The 9,843-nt window shown below is 43.1% G+C and overlaps 1 protein-coding gene across 5 annotated transcripts in view; it reads right to left on the reverse strand.

Moving 5' to 3' along the window:
• The window catches only part of LOC129022957 (calcineurin-binding protein cabin-1), a 169,510-nt gene extending 161,201 nt beyond the window's left edge, over positions 1-8,309 (reverse strand). For 2 of the 5 annotated variants that reach the window (XM_063662877.1, XM_063662876.1), the window contains exon 1: positions 8,245-8,306. The gene's annotated coding sequence lies outside the window, so the exon portion shown is untranslated. Of the gene's footprint in view, positions 1-7,883 lie in introns of all 5 variants that reach the window. The other 3 variants (XM_054469343.2, XM_054469339.2, XM_054469340.2) reach the window with 2 other exon arrangements.
• Positions 8,310-9,843: the final 1,534 nt, after the last annotated feature.

Here is a 9,843-nt window from a genome sequence, read left to right on the forward strand (position 1 = left end):
GGAAAACCCCAAAATCAATGATAAAATTTATTCAACAATAACTCAGCGAGCTGGGAATGGTGGCTCACGCCTGTAATCCCAGTGCTCTGCAAGGCTGAGGTGGGTGGATTGCTTGAGGTCAGCAGTTCGAGACCACCCTGGCCAACATGGTGAAACCCTGTCTCTACCAAAAATACAAAAATTACAGGCTCACGCCTATAATCCCAGCACTTTGGGAGGCCGAGGCAGGAGGATCATGAAGTCAGGAGTTCGAGGCTAGCCTGACCAACATGGTGAAACCCTGTCTCTACCAAAAATACAAAAATCAGCCGGGCATGGTGGCACATGCCAGTAATCCCAGCTACTCAGGAGGCTGAGGCAGGAGAATCACTTGAACTCAGGAGGCGGAGGTTGCAGTGAGCCAAGATTGTGCCACTGCACTCCAGCCTGGGCGACAGAGCGAGACTCCTCAAAAAAAAAAAAAAAAAAAAAAAAAAAAAAAAAAAACACTCAGTGAAGTTGCACAATATAAGATTAATACATAAAAATCAATAGCCTTCATATATACAAACCATAAAAGAAGACATTATGGTAGAGAAAAATCCCATTTGCCATAGCAACAAGATCATTAAATACTTAGGAATAAAGTTAATTAAAACTGTGCAAGAAAAAGTTTAAATCACTATTAAAAGACACTAAAGTTAACCTGAACAAATGAAATGACATCCCCTGTTCTTGGATAGGATTCAAAAATATAAAGATGTCAGGTCTTCCCCAGTTAATTTATACATTCAATGCAATCCCAATACAAATACTGACAAGATAATATTGACAAGTTGATACTAAAATTCATATGGAAAAACAAAAATTTAAGCTAGGAAAACAATGAAAACAAAAAACTGTAAGGGGGGATAGGTATAACAGACATTAAAACATACTGTACAAAGCCTTCATAATGAAATCAGTGCGGTACTGCTGCATATGTAGACAAAAACATGAGGTCCAGAATTAGACTCAAGTACATATGGAAATAAAAAATATGGCAAAGATGGCATCTCAAATCACTAGAGTCAAGATGAACTTTGTATTAAATACTGCTGGAACAGTATTCACTGTTGGAAAAAGATAACTCACAAGAATAAACTTGCAAATGAATTAGAAATCTAAATGATAAAAAATGAAACCATACAACTACTAAAGGAGATACTGGTGAATTCCTCTTTAACCTTTGTATTAACACTTAGTATTAAGTAGTAGAGAAGGGCCAAATATGATTTAAAATTCAGAAACAGTAAAGGAAAAGAGTGATACATTTAACTACATAAAAAAATTTAAAAATTTTTGCATGACAAAAAAAATTTAAAAACTCAGAAAAAAAATTAAAAGCTAACAAATTTGGAGAAAATATTTGCAACATATACCACTGACAAGGGACTAATATCCCTAATATAAAAACAGCTCTTAAAAACTGAGAAACAGGATGGGCATGGTGGCTCACACCTTTAGTCCCAGCACTTTGGGAAGCCGAGGTGAAAGGACTGCTTGAGGCCAGGAGTTCAAAACCAGCCTGGGCAACACAGAGAGACTCCATCTCTACAAAAAATTTAAAAATTAGCCAGGGCATGGTGGTACACATCTGTAGTCCCAGCTACTCAGGGCGGTTGAGGTAGAAGGTTGAGGCTGCAGTGAGCTGTGATCGCACCATTGCATTACAGCCTGGGTGACAAGAGCACCATACTATTTAAAATAAATAAATAACGTTTTACAACTGAGGGACACAGCATTATTTACAATAGTTGAAAGGTGGCCTCCTTTAAGCTAAGAAAAAAAAAAAAAAGAATGTTGAAAGCAACCCAACTGTCCATTGACAGATGAATGGCTAAACAAAATGTAGTATATACATACAATGAAACATTTATTATTCAGCCTTAAAAAGGAAGGTAATCCTGACACGTCACAAAAAAGAAGGTAATTCCGACATATGCTACAACATGGATGAACCTTGAAGATATTATAGTAGGTGGAATAAGCCAGTCATAAAAAGACAAATATTGTATGATTCCATGTATATAAAGTACCTAACAGTAGTCAAATTCCTAGAAACAGAAAGTAGAATAGTGGCCACAGGGCTGGGGGAGGGAAGAATGGGAATTCCTGTTTAATGGATACAGAGTTTCAGTTTGAAAAGATGAAAAAAGTTCCGGAGACGGATGGTGGTGATGGCTGCATAACAATGTGGATGTATTTAACGGCACAAAATGGCACACTTAAAAAATGGTTAAAATGATAAATTGGGTCAGGCGCAGTGGCTCACGCCTATAATCCCAGCACTTTGGGAGGCTGAGGCAGGCGGATGAGGAGGTCAGGAGATGGAGACCATACTGGCTAACACAGTGAAACCCTTTCTCTGCTAAAAATACAAAAAAATTAGCTGGGCATGGTGGCACGCGCCTGTAGTCCCAGCTACTCGGGAGGCCGAGGCAGGAGAATTGCTTGAACCCAAGAGGTGAAGGTTGCAGTGAGCCGAGATTGCGCCATTGCACTCCAGCCTGGTGACAGAGACTCCATCTCAAAAAAAAAAAAAAAGATAAATTGTATGTTGCTTATATTTTACCACAATTTTTTTTAAAAAAGCTAAAGAACAGAAAAACGAAAACCTGATAGACAAATGGAGAAAAAATACGAACAGATAAATCACAAAAGAAGACGCAACTAGCTCGAAAACATATGAAAAAATGTTCGAATCATTCATAGAGAGATGCATATTAAAACAAAACAATACTAGACACTATTTCTCACTGCAAAAATTAAAGCATGACAGCACACACTGTTGGCGAGGTTGTGGAGAAACAGGCACTATTCTCAAACACTGTTGGAAATTGGTACAACCCTTCTGGAGGGAAATTTGACTATATCTGAGAAAACTACATATGCATTTACCTTTCAACCCAGCAATTCCACTTCTAGAAACTACCCTGAATGTGTACCTCCAACAATACAAAAATACATATGCACAGAATTATTCACCATGCAGCACTGTTTGTAACTGCAAGATAATGGAAGCAGCTTAAATGGCCATAGATAGGAGAGTAGATGAATAAACTATTATAATGTACTATGGTATATACTATGGTACATTCATATAATGAAGTAATATGCAGCTGTAAAAATTAATGAGGCAATGTTCATAGCAACATAATTCAAAATAATGCATAAGTAGAAACCCAAAATCCATCAACTGATAAATGGATAAACAAAAGGTGGTATATCCATAAAATGGAATATTATTCAGCCATAAAAATAACGAAACACTGACAACATGGATGAACCATGAAAACATTATCCTAAGTGGAAGAAGCCAGTAACAAAATACCACATATTGTATGATCCCATTTACATGAAATGTCCAAAACAGGCAAATTTATAAAGTCAGAAAGTGGATTCGTGGTTGCCTAGAGCTGGGGGAAGACAGGATGGGAAGTAACTGCTAATTGCTAATGGATCAGGGTTTCTCTTAGGGGTGATAAAAATGTTCTAAAATGTATTGCGATGATGCTTGCATAACTGTGCATATACTAAAAACCACTAAATTGTATACTTAAACAGGTGAATTGTAAGGTATGTAAATTATATCTCAATAAAGATGTTTTTGTTTGTTTGTGTTTTCTCGAGACAGGGTCTCGCTCTGTCGCCCTGGCTGGAGTGCAGGGGCACGATCTCGGCTCACTGCAACTTCTGCCTCCCGGGTTCAAGCACTACTCCTGCCTCAGCTTCCCGGGAAGCTGGGACTACAGGCATGCACCACCATGCCCAGCTAATTTTTTTTGTATTTTTAGTAGAAAGGGGTTTCACCATGTTGGTCAGGCTGGCCTCAAACTCCAGACCTCAAATGATCTGCCCGCCTCAGCCTCCCAAAGTCTGGGATTACAGGTGTGAGCCACCGTGCCTGGCCTCAATAAAGATGTTTTTAAAAATTAATGAGGGGCCAGGCACGGTGGCTCACGCCTGTAATCCTAGCACTTTGGGAGGCTGAGGCGGGTGGATCACAAGGTCAGAAGATCGAGACCATCCTGGCTAACACGGTGAAACCTCATCTCTACAAAAAATACAAAAAATTAGCCGGGCACGGTGGCGGGCACCTGCAGTCCCAGCTACTTGGGAGGCTGAGGCAGCAGAAAGGCGTGAACCCGGGAGGCAGAGCTTGCAGTGAGCCGAGATAGTGCCACTGCACTCAGGCCTGGGCAAAACAGTGAGACTCCGTCTCAAAAAAAAAAAAAAAAAGAATGAGGAAGATCTCTATGAACAGATATCGGGTGATTTTCAAGACACACTATTCTTTTTTTTTTTTTTTTTTTGGAGATGGAGTCTCACTCGGTCGGTCACCCAGGCTGGAGTGCAGCGGTGCAATCTCGGCTCACTGCAACCTCTGCCTCCCAGGTTCAAGCGATTCTCCAGCCTCAGTCTTCCAAGTGGCTGGGATTACAGGTGCCCACAACCACACCTGGCTAATTTTTTTGTATTTTTAGTAGAGATGGGGTTTCACCATGTTGGCCAGGCTAGTCTTGAAATCCTGACCTCAAGCAATCTGCCCACCTCAGCCTCCTAAAGTGCTGGGATTACAGGCATGAGCCACTGCGCCTGGCCTAAAACATACTATTAAGTGAAAAAAGCAAACACAATTATCTATAGCATGTCACCTTTGTATAAGAAAGAAGAGGATAAGAAAACATACACAACTATCTATTCACTTGTACGAAAGAAACACGAGATAATCCAGATACCAAAGTTAGCTATACAGGGTAGGTGGGAAAGCAGTGAAAACAAGGGGTGAATCAGATCAGGGCAGTAGGCATAAGGAGGGAAAGACACTTCTCTGAATATACCTTTGTGTGTAGCTCTGACTCTCAGAAATCAGTCATAATTCATACCGCAAAAACTAAAATTAGCTAGGATGTAGGGGGAACTTGAAATGAAATATAAACACTAACAATGAACCTAACTATTACAACTAACATAACCACTCTGAAAGGAATGAGGAAGAAAAGAACTAATCTAAGTAACTGTGGAAAATGGTATCTTGACTGGATAGGCTAAAGACAAAAAGAACTGTGATTCCAGAGTTGGGTCAGAGAAAACACAAGATGAGCCTGGAACACCTGGTGCTGTACCATAAAGTAAGTAAGTGCTCAAAGGAAAAAAAAAAATGAGGGCCGGTTGATAGGCCACAGAAGCTAACCTGAAGGAGATCCTAACTAAATAGCCAATGCTGGAACAGTAAACAACAAAATAATGATGATAATGAATTTTAATTTATAGAATATAATACATATCCATGGCCTACACTGACACATAAATAATCAAATAAATAAATAAAAGAGAGAGGGGGTAGTTCTCCTTTCAGTAGAACTTGACTTAATAATGTAGAAGAAAAGAGAGAAATAATTACCTTTAGGCAAACACCACAAAGATCTGCAGGTGAATGCTAAAGTCAGTGGGCAAATTTGTGGAGAACCAGAATTTGTGTCCTCTCAATCTATCTCTCCCAAGAGACTTATTAATTAGAAAGGGATAGTAATTTTATGGTGTAGAAACCTGGCAGACACCAAGTAAACCAATAGATCAAGGTAAATATCACCAGTAATAAGACATACCAATATCTTGGACTCCATCTGATGCACTGAGAAAGACACAAAGATAATGTGTCTTTGTGTTATTCTGGCCAACAATGCATAATCTCACCCCAATCATTAGAAAACACTGGACAAACCTTTAAATTGAGAGACATTAGACACAATAACTGATCACTACTCTTTAAAAGCATCAAAGCCAAGGAAAACAAGAAAAGACTAAGGAAGTATTATGGACCAAGAAGAAATAACTAAATGCAACATGGGATCTTGGATAGGGTCCTGGAATGAAAACACAACCTTAATTTAAAATGGTAACATTCATATCACATCTGTAATGTAGTTAATAATACTGTACCAACACTAGCTTTCTGTTCTCGATAATTGTATGATTATGTAAGACGTTAACATTAGGGAAAGCAGGGTGAGGGACATAACAGAACGTTTTGTATTGTTGCAATTTTTCTCTAAATCTATAATTAGTTTAAAAAGCTTAAAAACAGGCCGGGCATGGTGGCTCACGCCTGTAATCCCAGCACTTTTGGAGGCCGAGGCGGGCGGATCATGAGGTCAGGAGATCAAGACCATCCTGGCTAACACGGTGAAACTCCGTCTCTACTAAAAAATACAAAAAACTAGCCAGGCGTGGTGACGGGCGCCTGTAGTCCCAGCTACTAGGGAGGCTAAGGCAGGAGAATGGCGTGAACCCAGGCGGCAGAGCTTGCAGTGAGGCGAGATCGCGCCACTGCACTCCAGCCTGGGCCACAGGCGAGACTCCATCTCAAAAAAAAAAAAAAGCTTAAAAAAAAATAACCATTTTGATTATATATTTATCATCTGTAAGCAATGTGAGGATGGTAACCATTTATGTATTGTTCACCATAAATCCAAGAAACTCACTAAAAGGAGTTTAAAAAAAAAAAAAGCTATTGAGGCCGGGCGCGGTGTCTCACGCCTGTAATCCCAACACTTTCAGAGGCCGAGGCAGGTGGATCACCTGAGGTCAGGAGTTTGAGAGCAGCCTGACCAATACGGTGAAACCCCGTCTCTACTAAAAACACAAAAATTAGCCAAAGCGTGGTGGCAGGTGCCTGTAGTCCCAGCTACTCAGGAGGCCGAGACAGGAGAACTGCTTGAACCCGGGAGGCGGAGATTGCAGTGAGCCGAGATCATGCAACTGCACTCCAGCCTGGGCGACAGACCAAGACTCCGTCACACACACAAAAAAAAGCTATTGAATAATCATGAAAAAGAAAAATATCTATTCATTTCTGACTCCCAGCCCAGCAGCTGCATTTCCTCAGATAGCAGCACATTCACCAGGCTTATTAGTCTAAGCTAATAAGTTTCCAAACCCCTTAGAGTATAGTTTCCATGGCCTCAGAACACGATAAAGAGTAGCACACTTTCAGACCTCAGCACTCTGATCCAGAGTGATAACTGGGGGTGTTTCCTGGCCCGGAAGGTGGGAAGCCTATGTCTTAAGCTCAGTGGTGGCAGTGCCCTGGTTGTGTGACTGACTTGACATAGATGCCAGTCTCTCAGTCTGTTTCCCCTCATGTATGAGGCTTTGTGCTAGATGAGGGTTCTGCAAGCTAACCAGCCCACCCTTTTTGTACAGCCCACGAGCAAAGAATGGTTTTTACATTTTTTAATATTTGGGAAAAAAAATCATGACACATGAAAATTATATTAACAATAAACAAAATTAAAATTTCGGTCCCCATAATTAAAATTTTATTGCAACACAGCTACTCTGTTATGTATTGTCTTTGGCTGTATCCACACTACATCGCTACACTTAAGTAGACAGAGTATGGACCCCCCCAAGCCTAAACTACTATTATGAATACTATTATACTCATTATACTTACAATATAACAATGTAAACATTGACATATTTACAACAAAAGTTTGCCGACGGCTGAACGAGACTGTTCTAAGCATATTCTATTTCTAACCACAATAATCACACAGAAGGAATCTTAGCCACATGGAATCCAACGGTCCCACACTTATAACCTGTAATAACCCAGGTCCTGAAGAGTTAGGTGACTCCCAAAGCCACTTGTGCAGACGGACACCTTGGGAATGTCAGGTGAGTTCCATCTGGCCAGGGCCCGCCTCCTGCGGGGAGGCGGGGAGGCAGTGAAGCAGAACGGTCAAAATTTTCAGTCTGGAGTCGCGCTCACCCACTGGGTGACTTGGAGCAAATCATTTCACCTACCCTCGGCCTCAGTTTCCACCCCTGTAAATGGCACTAATAACAGCACTCACCTCGCAGGGCTGCTGTGAAAGTGAAGCGAAAGGTCGTGAGTAAAGGGTTAGCGCGCTGGGCTTTGCACCCAGCAGACGCCAAATCAACGGTGGCTCCTGCGGTTACTGGGAACCTCCCCGGAGGCCGGAACCCATTCTAGGCACCTCAGGGCGGCGGCGAGAGCCATGAAGAGGCTCGCAAGGCAGCCAGGAAGCCCGGCCTCGGTTTCCCCGACTGGGGCTCTAAAGCTGCCCGCGAAACCCCCAGCGTCCTCACGTAACCCAGCCTCGCGCCTGCAGCCCCTCCGGCCTGTGCCCCCGGCTCTGCGGAGCCTCACCCCCACCCCGACACCTCCTTCAAACCAGCCTTCCAGGAACTCACCAGGCGTCTCCACAGCAACGGCCAGTCTGTCCAGACCACTGCGCCGGCCGGCTGCGCGCCTGACAACAAGGCGTGCTCCCATTGGCTCCGGTGCCGGCTGCGCCAGCCAATCAGCGGGGGCTCACGCGCCGCTCGCTCTCTCTCGGGGCTGCTTAGCTGGGGCCCTGCAGACGGCTACCCTTGGGCGGCGCGCGCGCGTGCGTGTGTGTGTGTTGGTTCCTGACGGCCACCCTTGGGCGGCGCGCGCGCGCGCGCGCGTGTGTGTGTGTGTGTGTGTGTGTGTGTGTGTGTAATGCGGGAGTGGAGCTTGTTGGTTCGCGCGTGTGTGCGTGCGTGTGCGTGCGTGCGTGTGTGTAATGCGGGAGTGGAGCTGGTTGGTTCCGGATCCCCGTCGTGTGTGTGTGTGTGTGTGTGTGTAATGCGGGAGTGGAGTTTGTTGGTTCGCGTGTGTGTGTGTGTGCGTGTGTGTGTGTGTAATGCGGGAGCGGAGCTTGTTGGTTCCGGATCCCCGTCGTCGGTCCTCGCGTGCTGGAGGCTTAGAGCACCAGTTCGTAATCGGACTCCCTTCTCCACAGCTTGCGCCCTGAGCAGTCGCTAAATGATGGGCTGTGTGTTATTACCTGGAACATGTGCTCTGAAAACAGTGGAAACTTGGGGAACACTTAGAGCGGGGTGTCCAATCTTTTGGTTTCCCTGGGCACGTTGGAAGAATTGTTTTGGGCCACACATAAAATACACTAACACTAAGGATAGCTGATGAGGTAATAAATAAATAAATAAATAATACAAATAAAAATCACCAAAAAAATCTCAAAATGTTTTAAGAAAGTTTATGAATTTGTCTTAAGCCACATTCAAAGCCAAGCGGACCAGCGGGTTGGAGAAACTTGACTTAGAAGGAACCAGGGAGGAAGACCATCCTCGTTCATTATATTACCTGTGCCTCTCTTTCCAAAAAGGATGTGAAGCCCAAAAGGCACAGATACAATAGGATATTGAAACAAAAGGAAAAAAAGGAACAAAACCTAGTAAATGAACAAGGAGAGGGGTCATGGGTGGTGTCAGAATTCCAGAGATGAAAAAAGGCGACAGAGTTGAAGGGCTTCCGTCAAGGGTCTTGGGCTGAAAGATGGTACTCTCTTGGGAGCTAGAATAATAATAAAGCATTGTAGGGAAGAACTTTACACTGTGGTTGAATTCATAGCTGCTTGAGTCTCGCACGGATGATTTAAATAGGAGTGAATGTTGGGGGCTTTTTAACCTCGAAGACAGTAAAAGCATGGTGAAAAACTCAGTTCAGTACAGTAAAGCTATAGTGATAAGCTAGAAGTTCTGAAAATTGTTGAGTCACCAACCTTGACTTTGAGTATTGGGTTAAACAGTATTTGGGGGGTAAACAGAAGCGTAAACAGATGGTTTCAAAGCTGCATGGATAACCTTCAGCCTCGGATGCAGCTTCCACTCGAGCCTTATCATGAAAGATGCGCTGGAGAGAAACAGTTGAAAATAGGTGGGAAGGGTGGTCCAAGCAGCAAGAAAGCTGTGTGGGGAAGGTCCGGAGGTGAGAAACATGCAGATCATGCTGGAGTGTCAGGCAGC

Source organism: Pongo pygmaeus, chromosome 23 (assembly GCF_028885625.2).
Source record: "Pongo pygmaeus isolate AG05252 chromosome 23, NHGRI_mPonPyg2-v2.0_pri, whole genome shotgun sequence".
Classification (NCBI taxonomy): Eukaryota; Metazoa; Chordata; class Mammalia; order Primates; family Hominidae; genus Pongo; species Pongo pygmaeus.